Here is a 13,207-nt window from a genome sequence, read left to right as displayed (position 1 = left end):
ATCATAATGACAAGTAATGTTTGCCTTATATAGGAAATATAATATTTTTTTACTCAACATTTCTTATTTGAATCTACAGTATATAATAGGAGGGGATGAGGAAGTCGGCACACTACTACATTTTGCCTTTCAATTTAAGCTATGTATTCGCAATATTGTATTTTATTTGCAGGGGTGCGATCCAAGACAACCAACATTAAGTGTGTATATATATATATATATATATATATATATATATATATATATATATATATATGGAAAAGAAGAAAGAAAAGTGGTTGCGTGACTAGATACATACCTTTAGTCGTTTTAAATTAATATTTAGCTTTTATTAGGTTATTTGGTACTTGTGAGTTATCCGGGCGCCCGATGTGGTCATCGCATGCCATTATAATAAGCATACGATACGACGCGATGCGACGCGATTTTCCATCGCGTCGTATATCGTCGCATCGTATGCTTATTATAATGGCATGCGATGGGATACGATGCGACGCGACGCAATGTTTACACTTCCCGCCCATTTTTAAACCCGCCCTCTGGCACATCTGGCAGAAAATCAGTGTGAGGTAGTTTCCAGAGGAGAGAGCAAGTGTTCGAGTGAGAGAAATTGATTTTCAGCATTGTTGCATATTACTGAGGTGAATTATTGGACATTTACCCCAATATTGCCCCATTTGGCCCTTTACACCTGCCCCATTTCACCCCTTACACTATTATTGGCAAAATGGCTGTGGTTGATGGCATCTTCAGCCTCCCAAAAACAGAGGAAGAGACAGTCACATTCCTCCAGGAGAAAGGGCTGCTCCCATTGACTGCCACATGCCCAAATGGCCACCCTATGCGCCTGTCCCTGAAAGAACGCAAATGGCGCTGCTATATTAAAATCTGCAGCAAAAAGCAGACTCTGCGGGCCTCCCTGTTCTATCCTGGGTGCAGGCTCCCCTTCATGACGATCCTGCGGTTTATCTGGTGCTGGTGCGATGAACTCACATCCATTGAATTCTGTACCAAAAATCTAAAACTCTGCAATAAAAGCACCATTTTCTACAATGCCCTGATGCGGGAGGCATGCCAGTGTGATTTAATGGCACAGCCACAGCAACAGATTGGAGGCCCAGGGAAAATGGTGGAGGTCGATGAAAGCCTCTTTGTCAAACGCAAGGCTAATGTTGGCAGAGTACTCCCACAGCAGTGGGTGTTCGGAGGAGTGTGCCGGGAGACAGGAGACTGTTTTATGATTGCAGTTCCGAAAAGAGATGCACCCACTCTCATTGGTGCAATTGTGCAGCACGTGGCACCTGGCAGCACCATCGTAAGTGATTGCTGGCGTGCCTATCAAACCAGTGAACTGGAGCGGGCTGGTTACAGCCACTTGCGGGTTAATCACCGCTTCAACTTCGTCGACCCAGAGACTGGTGCACACACGCAGAATATTGAGCGACTTTGGGGGTGTGCCAAATGGCGCAACAAACGCCAGCGGGGAACAGCACGCCATCATCTAGATTCCTATATGCAGGAATTCGTGTGGAGAAAATGCCTGGCGAGAGACAATGTATTTGAGCGTATTCTGCATGCGCTCACATTACTTGATAAATCATGATGTTGATAAATCATGATGTTGATTAAGATTATTGTGTGCTTTATGATTATTTGTTATGCTAATTTATTTCATTCTTATGTTAATTACACAGTTATTACCTTTAATTCAGTTGTCGTTAATGTGTCAGATATGCATGATATGGATGAATGATATTGGATGCTCACAGCCAACCCGAAGCGTGGCGAGCGCAGCGAGCCCGCGAGGGGCGGCGGTACGCGTCCTACGACCTTTTCATGCCCTACTATCCACTAGGGCGTGGAGTGAGAATATAATAGTGTGGCGAGCGCAGCGAGCCACCGAGCCCGAAGCGTGGCGAGCGCAGCGAGCCCCGCGAGGGGACACGGATACCTTCACAGGTAAGCGCGTCCCTTCGTGGGCTTCACAGGTGTCCACGTCACTGTGGACACCTGTGAAGCCCACGAAGGGACGCGCTTACCTGTGAAGGTATCCGTGTCCCCTCGCGGGGCTCGCTGCGCTCGCCACGCTTCGGGCTCGGTGGCTCGCTGCGCTCGCCACACTATTATATTCTCACTCCACGCCCTAGTGGATAGTAGGGCATGAAAAGGTCGTAGGACGCGTACCGCCGCCCCTCGCGGGCTCGCTGCGCTCGCCACGCTTCGGGTTCACGTTGATAGTGGAGTGGTGTTAACAATGGGGATGGGACTGACATTGTGTCACTTTTTGGGACACTTTATTGGGGGTTTTACACTGCAAAAATCGGGTGGTATCGCATCGCATCGCATGCCATGTGGTTAACATGCCATGCGATGCGACACTTTACATAGTACCCGATGTAAAATCGGGTTCGGGTGGTCATCTCGTCGCGTCGCATCGCATGCCATATGGTTAACATACGATGCCATGCGATGCGACGCGATGCGCATACGACCAAAAATCGGGCGCCCGGATAACTCACAAGTACCGGTTATTTTTTTTCAAAAATTCCTTTTGGTTTTTTTCATCTTTATTTGTTAAAACCAAAGGAATGACAGTCATACAAGTGAAATAAGAGATTAAAATCACATACAGATACAACACATAACATAGAAATTGTGATAAAAAATAGGAATGAAAAAGTGAAAATCATATTAAAAAGCAGAGCTTGTTCTTTTCGCCGTAATTTATTTTATAGTGTGGTAACGGAGGATCAGTGCTGGTATTTATCAGAGGTTTATAGCTATATTGCTATTTATTTATTTATTTATTTATCTCAGCCAGTTTGGCAGACAGTCCAAATTTGATCTCTCCAGGAGATGTGTATTTTTACAATTGTTTCCCTTTCTGGGTAAGAGAAATGTGATACATTTGTAGCAGTATTCATACATTCCTAATGAGTGTGTTTCTACATAGACCCTCTATGCCCTCAGGGTTAATGGTTTTTATGTATCATAGCCTGCACATATGTTATGAGTAGAGATAGGATTATATGCAACAAAAAAGCTTGAAATATGCATGCAAATATGCATGGAAAAGACTTAAAATATGCATGAAAAGTGTTAAAATATGCTACATTAAATAATAAAAAAGTTATTTTGAAACCGCAAAAATAGGCCCACAGCATCTGCAGATGTCAGGATGCTACAGCATACTGCAGTGTTCAAAGCTCTTCTTGCATCAACTGCACAGACCCTCATCTCCAGCGCCGATGGATCAAATGTCAGCATAGCATGTGAGGGCGGCGCAGTGGAAGGCTTCCTCCCTGCGCCGCATACTCACTGTGACACAGCATTTTCTCCATGCCGCGTGATGTCACAACCCTTCTGCCCGCCTCCTCTGCTGCGGAAGTCTGTCTCTTGGTGTGGAGTCCCAGGCCAGGGGCAGGCAAAGGTTCAGGAGCTTCGTAATGGCATCCGCTCGACTGACTTTTATCAACATGGATTGGCAGCCTAGAGCAGTAACAGACATAGCGTACATCCAAGGTTCCCCACTCTGCGCACATATTGCCCCAGCCTGCACACTCTACCACTACCTGGCCAACAGCAGCAGGGCAAAGCAGTGCTGTGACTCGCAGGTGGGAAGAGGGCTGGGCCTAAAATATGCACCATCACTAGATTTTAGGTAAAATATGCAATAACCAGTGAGAATGGGCAAAATATGCAAATGCATGTGCAAATATGCAAATGCATATAATCCTGTCTCTAGTTATGAGTTATTTCCGTGCTGAATTCTTGGTCTCAGCAGGATAATCTCTCACGTGTCACTTTTTTTTATTTATATACAGATGTACCGGGTCTCGTCTTTGCTGGCGAACGCCAGCAACACGGCGCCGCTATCTGACTGATCGCTATCTGCAAGCACGTCTCAGTATCCGGGCGGCGGGGCGGCGAGGCGGACGCAATACTGTCCGCCTCCCGCTCGAGGGGGCAGGGGGGGACCCGAGGAGGCTGCGGGGGGGGTGTTGCGGTCCACACCGGGCGACTGAGGGCAGCACCGTCGGAAGGGGACGCGTGCACACATCGTGCACGCGCGTCCCCTTCCGGCATACAGATGGCGGCGGGGCAGGGGATGGCGATGGCCATCCCCTGCAAAGATGAGACCCGATACATCTGTATATTTTATTGTTGTTTTTCTGGGTTTTTATGTGTGTATTTTTGTGTCACACACTTAACATGTTTTTGTGGGTGTTAGATTACAATCGGATGTTACATAAGGGAAAATATTTTCGCATAACCATCACTCTATCTGCTGCAGGTTCTGCCTGGACTGGCAGTAAACATTTAATAGGTCTCTTCTCACATCTCCATCACCTCTCCTGTATATCCAAATCATCTGTATCATCTATCTATTTTGGCATTACAAAAGGCTCTAGCTAAATCCGACATGTGTTTCACCTATCTAAAAGGACTTTTCAAGGCTTGAGTCAGTAGCCCTTATTTGCTCTATTTATCAGGTTCTGTCTCCCAATCACAATCATTCTGGCGGTCACATGTTCATAATTTACCAATCAAGTATTGTTTATGGCTTCCTCGGTTTTGAGGCTATTTCCGCCCTTCTCCCCGCACTCCTGGTCCAGTGGGCAGCGACTGACGTTGGCTGCATGCCACGTGATCAGCTCCAGCCAATCACCGCTGATACACGGAAGTCCCTTCATATATACATATGAGTTTCTGTGTAAATTTGTGAAAATTGGCAAGCGAACATTTTTATTCATCATAATGACAAGTAATGTTTGCCTTATATATGAAATATAATCTTTTTTACACACCATTTCTTATTTGAATCTATATAACAAATATGAGGGTACTTGTGTAGTTTTGCAGAAGTTACATAGTTAGTGTAGCGTCCCTGTCAGAATCAGCGTAGTGTTCCCGTGGCCAGCATAGGCAGCGTCCCTGTCAGTGTCAGCGTAGTGTTCCCGCCCATTCGCGGCTAGCCATAGCTTACATAGATAGCATAGTCAGTCAGGCGTCCCTGTCAGTATCAGTGTCGTATTCTCGCCCGTTCACGGCCAGCCGTAGCTTACGTAGTTAGCGTAGTCAGTCAGCGTTACACAGTTAGCATAGTCAGTCAACGCTTATTACATTGTGTGGAAACCATTGACCATTTTAACCTGCCTTACATGACAGGTGTGAATGTATTCCTGAAACACCTCCACTATCCACACCAGCCCAAAGCATGGCAAGGGGATGCGGTACACATCCTCCCTACCTGTTCATACCCCCACTATCCACGTTGGCGTGGAGTTGATTTTATAAAGTGTAGCAAGCCACCTACGCTAGGCAGCCGCTGGGCTATGCTGACAACGTAGCTTAGCCTATGCTGAAAACGTAGCGTAGCCTGCCGCCATGAAACTACACAAGTACCAATATGAGTGACGCTGGCATTTTTAGCAGATATTTTGCGCATCTCTCCCAGTAATGTTGGCAGCTCCAATATATTTTTATATAAACACCATCAGCTGAGAAAAGGATTCAAATTTCAAATAGGATATAGTATTATTCTTTCATAATAAATGTAATAAAAATTTAAGAAATGGAGATTAAATCTAAACTCAACTGTGATTCCATAGCCTATTGTGATGGGATTAATAGTCATGTCTGTTTCTTCAGGCTCCAGACCTAGGGGGTATATTTACTAAGGTGCGTTTTTAAAGAAGTGGAGATGTTGCCCATAGCAACCATTCAGAGTCTACTTAAAATGTATCTAGCCCCTTTTAGATTAGAATCTAGTTGAGTAACATCTCCACAGTGGCTTTTGTGCACACTGCACCCATTATAGATACGCCACTGTGGAGATGTTACCCATTATACACCACTGTGGGTAGGGTGGCCAATCCCGGGATCGGGATTGGCGGGATCCCGGGATTTGGCCCCCAAAACGCCGGGATTTAAATCCCGGGATTGGAGATTCCAATCCCGGGATTTTGGGATTAGACTGCGCATGCGCAGTCTAATGCCGTGCAGCGTCTGAGCACTAGCTCAGATGCTGCCCGGCTTCTCCCATACCCGGCACAGTCCAGCACTGCGCAGCGTGACGAGGTCAAATGTCACGCTGCGCAGGACGCACAGCCACCCAGCAACCTGGCTCGTCTGCTCCGAGTCCTCACCGTACAAGCACACCCGCCCGCCTAGCAACCCCGCTCTCAGACATAGCAGCACGCCCGCCCACCCAGCAACAGGGCCCCTGGACATACCTGCACACCAGCCCACCCCGCTCCCGGCCCCTGCACATTTCTGCACGCTCGCCTGCCCGCCCACCCAGCCCCCGCAATTGTAAGTACCGTAAATATGAAGGGCGGCCGGGGCAGTTTTTCATTAGGGAAGCCAATCCCGGGATCCCGGGAATCCCGGGATTGAGCATTTTTCAAACCCGAATCCCGGGATTGAAAAAATGCCCCGGGATTGGCTTCCCTAACTGTGGGTAACATCTCCACAATGGCGTATCTATAATGGGTGGAGTGTGCACAAAAGCTCCTGAGTCCGAGGGGGCCCACACCGCGCACATTGATTCTACATTCACACCGCGTACACTGATTCTACTTACTCTCCGGAGTCCAGCTGCAGTGTCAGTTTACTTTAGTAAATATAACCCTTAGGGCCAGATGTATCAGGCTTCAAAAAGTGATTAAGTGAAGAGTAATAAACAACCAGCCAATCAACTCCTACCTGTGATTTTTCAAATGCAGCCTGTAAAATGGCAGGTATGAGCTGATTGGCTGACTGTTTATCACTCTCCACTTTATCACTTTTTGAAGCTTGATACATCTGGCCTTTAATGTATAATACAGACTCAGAGCTACTATAGAATGACCATACAATTACGATCTTGGAAATCTAATGGATACTTACTTACTGAATAAGCAGTAAATCAACCAGAGAACATGAATTTTAAATTATTTATTGCTGAAAAAATATAAAACATAAAAATACTAGGAAATGTTGACCTGATATTTCTGCGACCAGAGCAGACTATATAGTGCAAATTGGGCACCAGTAAATCAGTGTCAACCTTCTCTGATCGACGAAGGCAATGTGAACATGTAGGAGCTCCTGTCAAAAATCATCATGTATTTCTGTGGAAAGTCTTATAGTCACAGCCTGAAAAGACACAAGTTAGGACACTCATTAGGAGAAATAGTGTAGTGCTTATGGACACTGATAAAGGAAGGTTATGCAAATTAATATTATATATAATTCTATACATAATTACTCCTATCTAAAGTTATGATCTGGTAGACAAATTTGCCAAAGCTAGAACAGCCGGTAAGAGGGAGATGATTTTCTATAGAGCAGTGGTTCTCAAACTCTGTCCCCAGGACCCCACACAGTTCACACTTTCCAGGTCATCTGACAGTTGCACAGGTTACTAAGCCCCATACACACTAGAGGGGCTCGTGAGCGATAAGATTCACAATATCATCTAGTGTGTACACTCAATGGGGTTTATTCAACGGTTTCTATGAGCAGTGCTGCCTTCTCGCTGTCACAGCTCGCAGGTCAGTATTCAACTGCCCCTCCTGCACACGGCATTTCCCCCTCACTAGGTTTTTGGAGTGAGGTTGAAACGGCATAAGCGGACGCTAAAACAGCAAGGCTTGTGGCTAAATGCAGCAGGCTCCCTGCATTAGCTGCCGTCCACTGAAAGTGAGGATTTCCCTGGCATGTTGAATAGGGTAAGCAGCCGGCACTGGGGTTAAACGGCGAGGATCATTGAATACGGGCCATATGGTTAATGATATGCCCTCCTGCACGTCGTTAATCATGATTTATGTCCACAGAACGTGCAGGTCAATTTCTCTATATAGCCAAAATAGCCCGCATGTTCTGCAGGTCTCGATGATGTCACATAATGATATCAGTTACCAATGGCGTTCAGTGTGTATGCTCAATATCATTTGCCCAGAGGTTCAGAGAAAACGCTGACTACCTGTCTATTGAACATCTTTCATATCATCTAGTGTGTATGGGCCTTTACTCACTGACACATTTTAAAAGATCCACAGGTGGAGCTAATTATCTCACTTGTGATTCTGTGAGGAGACATGATAAGCATTTCCTGTGTGGGGTCCTCAGGACAGAGTTTGAGAACCTATGCAATAGAGATTTCGAGTATCCATACACACTGACAGGGTCCTGAATGCATAATGGACCATGAAAAACAAAAATGTCAAAACTCGTGTAAAAAGGAAAATAAAAACAATTTAATGCAGCGCAAAATACTATTCCAAGACCATATAATCTCCAGTATGAGGTAACATTGGAAATGCTAATGTCTGATCTCATTAAATGCGTTGATTGTAATTTATACCAACCTGGAAATCTCTGATAAAAGTAAGAAAAAATGTAACAAATCCAAAAGCCACGATCCACTCACAGATGGCACTTGCTTGGTGATATGGGGATGGCTGTAGGAAGAGAAGGGGTTAGTAGAGGACTCTCAACAATTTGACATTATGAGGACATTACCAGAGGCAAACACTGCCAGTCAACATTAGTCAGATGTTCTTAAAAACTTGTCCCGATGCATTCAGTAAATGTTGCTGACAGGCACGGTGTGATACCCAAAAAGAGTTTTCCAGTAGAGCACCCATTTTGTTTTAGGAATAGGATAATATATCATTCTCTGTTCTCTACTTTCGGGGGAGAAAATAACTTCCACATGCAGTGCAATTGGAATTTTTTACTGGCTATTTAAGGGAATGTCCTGTTCATTTATTTATGTTCAAGGTGAGAAAAAGGGGCATGTTTGGCCCCGAAAACGTTGGCTCATTTGAGATTACATTACTGCACTAAATAAATCACTTTTGGATATTTGATGAGACTCCCGAGTGCCACTGCATACTACCCTATCTATTACTCACGTCACAGGGGGCATAGGAGCGGCTGTACAAGTAAGCCGAGTGCTGGACCTACACAAAGGCATGGTATCAGAAAAGGAGGTGTTACCCATTACACATTATGGAACACACCGTAATGCCCATTACACATTATGGAACATACCATAATGCCCATTACACATTATGGAACACACCGTACTGCTTATTACAGAATATTACACAATCCATTATACCCATTACACATTATGGAACACACCATTATGCCCATGACCAATGTTCCCTCTAATTTTATGAAGGCTGTGTGCGGCAAAAGATTTTGTTTGTGCAACTTTGGAAGGAAATTTTTATTTTTGTGCGTCACTTATGTTAGGCGCCGTGGGAGCGCTTCTGGAAGGACAGAGCGGCATGTACGCTTAGCCGCCTGTCCTTCCGGCTCTGACGTCCGGTTGCCTAGCAACCAGGGACGCCGGAGGACGCAGCGTCGGAGCGTGACGCCCGTCCTCCCTCCTCACGTCTCTCAGCGCCTGAGACGCGGCAGCGCCGTTGCTTAGCAACGGCAGACGCTGCTAGGCAGAGAGGAAAAGCCGCGAAATTCAACAGGCCGCAGGTGTCGGAAAGGACTCGTTATGACAGGCGGGACTCAGGCCTCCATTCTCATTGGCTCCTAGCCTTCTTATCTAGGAAGCCAGCCCTGCAGTCCTCGCCGGTGATAGCTCCTGTTTGGACCTATCTGTCTGCTGCTCTCCGGTCCGTTTCCCTGCTGTTCCCAGCGGCTCCTTCGTGGTCTCCTCTTCCATTGGTTCCTCCTGTGTCGTGAGTTGCCCCTTTGGGGTAGTTTCATTCACACCTTCTTTATTGTCATTACCTTACTCATTACCTGTGTTCTCTGTCTGCCGCATTGGCAGGTCATTTATGCTGGGAAGGTCCATTGCTTCCCACTCATTCTCTCCCCTTGTCTCCCAGTTTTTCTGGGGTTTTCCAGTCCCTCCTGCTCTTTGTATACTTTGGTATTGTGTCTTATATTTTGTATGGTTCCCTGGGCGACGGTTGTCGCGGGTTGTGGCGACCAGGTCGCGGGCGCTTAGTTGCGTTAGCCAGGGCCCGGCAAGTCGCCGTTTGTTAATTTCAGTTAGGCCCCTCAGTCAGCTTTCCTCTTGACCGTACCCTAGGGGGGTCCCCGGCTCCTTGTCCTCTCATAACACCTGGCTGCACCGGAGCTTGGGTGGGCTTAACCTACCCATTCAAACGTGGCGGCTACAGGCGAAGCCTAGTAACACCTGCAGGAGTCGGTCACCCAGCCTGGGGGGTACAACAGAGGTAGTATAGGGTTTGGCCGTGGCTGTCCTAAACAGCAGTCCCGGCGGTGGGGTCACACCCGAAACCTAACATTATCACCGGCCATACAAAAAAAAAAAAAAAAAAGATTTTTTTTTTCCCTCTCTCCCTTCCCCTTTCTTATTCTCCCGTTTTTCTGGACAGATAGCATTTTGGGTGTGTATATCTTTGTTGTCTCTGGTGTGGATCTGTTATTAAGATGAATCCCACTCCTGAGGGTCAGGCCCAGGCATTTGCCAGTCAATTACAAGGTTTAACGCAGATGGTTCAAAATTTATCTCTTAGGATGAAAACCCAGGAGGAGGGTGTACGAGGAAATCCGCCGGTTCTGGTAGAACCCAAAATTAATCTTCCAGACCGGTTTTCGGGTAACCGGAAGGATTTCTTTAATTTTAGAGAAAGTTGTAAGCTTTATTTCAAACTGCGACCCCGGTCATCCGGCTCTGAATTACAGCAAGTTGGTTTAATTATGTCTTTGCTTCAGGGGGATCCCCAGACTTGGGCTTTTGGGTTAAAGTCCGATAATCCCGCCTTAGCGTCGGTGGATGCTTTCTTTAAATCATTAGGACTTCTATATGATGACCCTGATAGAGAGGCGTCTGCCGAGAGTCATCTGCGCTCTCTCAGGCAGGGCCGGAACCCTGCAGAAGCATATCGCACAGAATTCCGACGGTGGTCGAATGACTGTGGCTGGAATGACCCGGCATTACGTAGCCAATTCAGACTAGGGCTTTCTGAAGCCATTAAAGATAGCCTTATCCAGTATCCCGTCCCGGGATCCCTTGATAAACTCATGGAGTTATCGATTAAAATTGATCGGCGTCTTAGGGAACGCAGGTCTGAGAGAGGACCTAGTTTGAGGCCTACTTCCCTCGGCTTTGTGCCCTCAGAGGACGAAGAAGAACCAATGCAAATTGGTGCTTACCGCATCACCTCAGATGAGAGAGCTCGCCGGATGAATGCCGGTTTATGCATTTATTGCGGGAGCAAAGGGCATTTCCTCCGCGCTTGTCCCAACAAGTCGGGAAACGCCAAAACCAAGTGAATGCAGAGGGGATTCACTTTGGTTCTCTTCTTATTTCCCCTCACAATGCATTATTAGTCCCTACTGAGATTCAGGGTATAGAGGTGAAGATGTCAGTTACTGCATTTATTGATAGCGGGGCAGCTGGGAATTTTCTAGATATTCAGCTGGCTGAAAGACTGGCCATCCCCCTGCTCCCTCTGAAAAAACCTGTAATAATGCGAGGCCTGGACGGCAGCCCGTTGGTCAACGGAGTGGTCCGCCATCAGACCCCGCCAGTTTCCCTACGTGTGGGCATTTTTCATACAGAAAAAATTTCTTTCTTTCTTATCTCATGCGCCACTGTGCCGATCGTTTTGGGTCACCCCTGGCTCCGGATTCATAACCCACAGATTGACTGGCAGGCAGGGGAAATAACTCGTTGGAGTAATCATTGCTCCAGTCATTGCCTAGGGCAGCCTATACTCGGGGCAATGGTTTCCGTGGAGGGGATTCCAGCGGCCTACGCTGACTTCCAGGATGTCTTTTCTAAAGGCGAAGCTGAGGTCTTACCCCCTCATCGCACATACGATTGCGCCATTGAGCTAATTCCCAAGGCACAATTTCCCAAAGCCAGACTTTATTCCTTGTCTGGACCTGAGACGCAGTCCATGAATACCTATATTCAAGAAAATTTGGCTAAAGGCTTTATTCGGCCCTCAAAGTCTCCCTTAAGTGCAGGGTTCTTTTTTGTTTCCAAAAAGGATGGCTCCTTAAGACCCTGTATAGATTACAGGGCACTCAACAAGATAACGGTAAAAAACACGTATCCATTACCATTAATATCTGTGTTGTTTGACCAGCTTCGAACCGCTAAGATCTTTTCTAAGATCGACCTGCGCGGTGCCTACAACCTTGTCCGCATAAAAGCGGGAGACGAATGGAAGACTGCCTTTAGTACCCAAACAGGGCACTACGAATATCTCGTAATGCCATTCGGCTTGTCCAACGCACCAGCGGTCTTCCAAGATTTCATCAATGACATCCTTAGAGATTTCTTGGGAGTCTTCGCTGTGGTCTATTTAGACGACATTTTGATCTACTCCAGCTCGTTGGAAGAACATCGCCATCAGGTCAGGTTAATTCTTCAAAGGCTTAGAGAACATCGTCTCTTTGCTAAGCCTGAGAAGTGCGAATTCGAAGTTACTAAGGTATCCTTTTTAGGATACGTGATTTCCTCGGAAGGCTTTTATATGGAACCCAAAAAACTGCAAGCAGTGTTAGATTGGGTCAAGCCCACGACCCTTAAAGCTGTCCAAAGATTTTTAGGGTTTGCAAATTACTATAGGCGGTTTATCCGCTCTTTTTCTGATGTGGTAGCTCCCATCGTGGCGCTCACAAAAAAGGAAGCAGATCCATCCCAGTGGCCTCCCCAGGCAGAAGAGGCATTCCGGGCCTTAAAACAAGCTTTTGTGTCCGCTCCCATTTTAAGACATCCCGATCCCCAACTACCGTTTGTCGTTGAAGTCGACGCTTCTGAGGTAGGGGCAGGGGCAGTCCTGTCTCAACAGGATCCTGAGTCCTTATTTTTTTTTCCTTGCGCCTACATGTCTCGAAAATTCTCTACTGCAGAGATGAACTATGACGTCGGGAACCGGGAATTGTTGGCCATAAAATGGGCATTCGAAGAATGGAGGCATTGGTTGGAAGGGGCCAATCATCAGATTCTGGTTATCACAGACCACAAAAATTTACAATACCTGGAATCAGCAAAGCGTCTGAATGCCCGACAAGCCCGGTGGGCATTATTTTTTACACGTTTTAACTTTATTATCTCTTACCGTCCCGGGTCTAAAAATGTAAGAGCAGACGCATTGTCTCGGAGTTTCTTACCCAAACAAGGGTTGCGGGAATCTCCGCGGCCCATTCTTCCGGCATCAATTATCCATTTTGGCATTACTCAGACCCTCAAGGATCTACTTCTGCAGGT

The 13,207-nt window shown here is 46.5% G+C and overlaps 1 long non-coding RNA gene across 2 annotated transcripts in view; it reads right to left on the bottom strand.

Moving 5' to 3' along the window:
• Positions 1-6,924: 6,924 nt before the first annotated feature.
• Positions 6,925-13,207, bottom strand: part of LOC146074303 (uncharacterized) — a 25,167-nt gene continuing 18,884 nt past the window's right edge. The window contains exons 2-3 of one of the 2 annotated variants that reach the window (XR_014473406.1): positions 8,355-8,447; positions 6,925-7,140 (exon numbers count right to left, since the gene is read on the bottom strand). This is a non-coding gene — a long non-coding RNA (uncharacterized LOC146074303). Of the gene's footprint in view, positions 7,141-8,354; positions 9,495-13,207 lie in introns of those variants that run through there. The other variant, XR_014473405.1, reaches the window with a different exon arrangement.

Source organism: Crinia signifera, chromosome 4 (assembly GCF_055691185.1).
Source record: "Crinia signifera chromosome 4, ASM5569118v1, whole genome shotgun sequence".
Classification (NCBI taxonomy): Eukaryota; Metazoa; Chordata; class Amphibia; order Anura; family Myobatrachidae; genus Crinia; species Crinia signifera.
This window is presented reverse-complemented; position numbering and strand designations above follow the sequence as displayed.